This window comes from Pteropus alecto, unplaced genomic scaffold (genome assembly GCF_000325575.1).
Source record: "Pteropus alecto unplaced genomic scaffold, ASM32557v1 scaffold145, whole genome shotgun sequence".
Taxonomy (NCBI): Eukaryota; Metazoa; Chordata; class Mammalia; order Chiroptera; family Pteropodidae; genus Pteropus; species Pteropus alecto.
In genome coordinates this window covers 677,618-681,321 of record NW_006436285.1, presented here as the reverse complement: position 1 = coordinate 681,321, position 3,704 = coordinate 677,618, and the positions used below count along the sequence as shown (strand labels likewise).

Sequence of the window (3,704 nt, the reverse complement as noted above, 5' to 3'; positions counted from 1 at the left end):
AGGAGCACAGTTAGCCAGGCTCACCGCTGGGCACGTACTCCAAAAAGTCCACACAGGACATTCATGCCCATAGAAACACACAGGCACACACATACACACACACACACACACACACACACACACACACACACACACACACAGAGCAGTTTGTGCAGCACAGCACTTGGTAAAGTCAGTATTACAGTCATGCCTTGTTTATTCAGCAAGAAAAGACATCTGAATAGTTACCAGATGTTTACCAAATAACCAAAACATGCCCATTCTTTTGTATTTAATCATTTTGAAGGAAATCATTTCTAAAATATTTTATCTCTTTTTCTGTGCTCTTAAAAAAGAGGGTTCTAGACCTGCCCTGACCTTGCCATGATGACTCCATGTTTCCACTAAGAACATTAGTTATGATAAAACTGCTGGGAAAGAATATTCTTCCCACTAACTCAACTGTAACAGTGAAAGGGCTGATTCCTGAACAAACATCCTTCCTCATTAAAGGTCTGGAATCAGCTTCTCTGACTCCCTATGCTAACCCAGGCTCACCATTCTAAGCTAAGAGATGCTCACACTGTGGCTAAGAGATGCTCCTAGGACTACTAACAGGAATGTTATTCTGAATCTCGACTGTCTAAGCAACCAAAGGTATCTGTCTCTCTGCTTGCCTAACAGCATGAGGAAAATAAGAGAGTACTGTGACATCATTCTTCAACCTCTGCCCAAATATACTAGTAAGAAATATTCATATGAAAAGGCAATTAGATTTATCAAACAGCTAAGTCAGCAGAATTGGACTTCCTGGTTCTGTCACTAGCCCTGAGACCCTAGACAAGTCACTCAATCTCTAGGTCCCATGAGTGGGCCAGCAGGAGAGAGGAGATTGGCAAATCTTGCTAGATTTTTTTCTCACCTAATAAGACCAAGTAGGGCCATGATACAGTTCATTGGCCTGTGGAATCCCAACTTGATAAGCATCGTGTTCAGAAAATGAATCTGCACTATTATCAACTTGGTCAGCCATTGATAGTGTAGGGCCTGTGGCATGAAGGAGTCCTGAAGGACAAGGGTGAGTAAAGGCACAGATAAAGACTTTGTTGCCACCATTTTCCATATGAACTCTCCAGCAACTGTACTCATCACTTCTGCCCCCAGTTTGCCCATGACTCCCTCCTATTCACTTGGAAGAGCACAGGGACAAAATAAAAGCATTCCTACTGTATATACCAAGCCCTACTGCAGACTTGAATGACTCTGTGGTTACCTTGGTGTAACACTGCGGCATCCAGCATCAGAGTCAGGGCCTTTAGCAGAAGCCATTTCAGCTAGTGCCCACCCTGAGGCTGTCCTCTGCAGGGGATTAAAGGAGACTTGTTGAGTGTGTCTGACTCCCAAGGGAGGCTGCTCTCACCTTACTCATTCATAGTGACAATGGACTGGAATAGAAACATCCCACCTCATGTTCACAGGGAAGCAGGTATGTCTTACTCATGTTTGGCTATTGTACCAAAAGTGCATACACTCTGGAGTAGAATTCAGTGGCCCCTCTATTTCTTCGTTTCTCTCTGAAACAATAAAATAGGCTTACATGACATCCATAGGTTCCTGATGGATGATACCCTGGATGCACAGGCTACAGATCCCACGAGGCACAAATGCCTTCCAAGTCCCCCTTCCATGTTTTATCTGCCCAGCTTTTTTTTCTGAGTGACTAATACTCACTTTAGCTTCTAACAGCCAATTTCACAGGCTCTTGCCCTTCCAGTCCTAAGAACTTCCCTGGCCAGCGGCACTGTACTGGGTGTGCTGCTGTGACTTCTGCTCACTCCAGGGCTAAGACTCAATCCATCTCAGTTGGATGCAGACAGCTGCTTCCTGGTTGTCACAGATCTGGAACATGATGAATCACAGAGCAATAATGTGTTTCTCAATGTCCCCAGGGCATCAGTCTTGGATGTCACTAGCCCTGAGGCCATCTTCAGGGTATGACCCTGCCTAGGAAAAAAGGGGAATGCTAAGTTCTCAACCAGGGACCAGAAGGCAGACAGAATTGGCTGTGTCCCTTGGTTTTGAAAGTTCCTTAAAAACTCTCAAAAGAAAGGAAAAGAACAAAAATGAAAATGAATAGAAAAGTTTATGCTAGCCTAAGGATAAGAAAACAGGCACATCTTCTCTGCTGGTGGGAGTGTGAATAGTAAAACCTTTCAGAAGTGAGAAGCCTTTAAAAACGTGTAGTTATTCGTTATTCTAACAATTCTATTTCTAGAAATCTATCCCTAAAGAAATAAGCAGAGAAAAATGCTAAGATGGATGTAACAGGATATTTAATAGTAAAAATGAGAAAAATGCAGATGTCCAAAGTAAGGGCTAAGAGAAGAGCATGTAGTCATTAAAACTGTCATGGATTTGGGAAATATTAATGTTATGCTTATTGTTAAGTGAGAAAAGCAGGCTATTTCATATCTTCATAGCATGATATAAGTTTTGTTTAAAATATGTAAATATACAGGTATACATGTTTGCAGACATGTGCGCAAATAAAAGGCTGATACCAAATTAGCAGTGGCTGTCTCCAAATGAGAGATAGACACAGGGGGCTTTTTTATGTGTTGTTATGTTTTCCAGGTGTCTCATATTGAACATGCATTACTTTTGTAATCAGAATAAAATTATTAAAAATATTTAAATGTAGAAACAAAAATAATCAGTTATTAGATTGTAGAGTATCAGAAGTTTCTAAGCCTACAATTTAGGATTCCTATCTTTATCCTTCAGGCCAGGTAGCCATCTAACCCTTTTCTCCCTAGAGGCGTATCTGTTTTCAAATTAAATCTCCTCTTTTTCTTGTTTGTTTCTTATCTGTGATGGGTTACATCAAGCCTGTAAAGAACTTAGAGTTAAGTAAGGGACAATTGAGTAAAGAACCAAAAGTTCAGAGAGAATTATTGATTTATGATTCAAATTTTATTTTTATTTATTTTTATTTTTTTATTTTTTAATGCCTACAGCACCTGGTACTCTTAGGTTGTCTCCCATCCCAGCACTAACCAGGCCCGACCCTGCTTAGCTTCCAAGATCAGCCAAGATCGGGCACGTTCAGGGTGGCATGGCCGTAGACCAAATTTTATTTTTATTTTAGTTTAATCAAACTTCCATATCCACTCCATTTCATACCACACTTAAGAGCAAAATACCTTAATCTGGAATTTAGGAACCTTCATGACTTGACTTTATTTCTAATCTTATTTCTCAGTTCTACTACCCTTCATATACCCTACTTCACCCTTACTGAACTCACTGTGTTTTCTCATACATTCACAAGTCCAAATACTACCCATTCTTCAAGGACCAGCTCAATGTTACCTTCTCCATTAAGCCCTCTTGGATTCACCCCACTCCCTTCCCATATTTGAATGACCTTTTCCTTCTTTGCAATCTCTCAGGACCCTATATCTGTACCTCCAATGTAGAACTTAACCACTGTTTACCTTTTAGTATGATCATATACCTGTCATCCTCTCTGCAAGGACCATGTCTGATTCATTCATTCATTCATTCATTCATTTATTCACTCAGCAAATATTTATGGAGAACCTACTACATGCTGACAACTATTCTAGGCATTAATGATGCAACAGAAACCAATCAGAGAAAACTCCCTATCCTTATCAAGCTTATGTTCTAGTGAGGGGGGTTGTTTTAGTCAGATTAGGCTG

The 3,704-nt window shown here is 40.5% G+C and overlaps 1 pseudogene; it reads right to left on the bottom strand.

The window, feature by feature from the left end:
* Positions 1–2,987: 2,987 nt before the first annotated feature.
* On the bottom strand, positions 2,988–3,106 carry LOC112480265 (annotated as a pseudogene).
* Between the last annotated feature and the right edge of the window lie 598 nt (positions 3,107–3,704).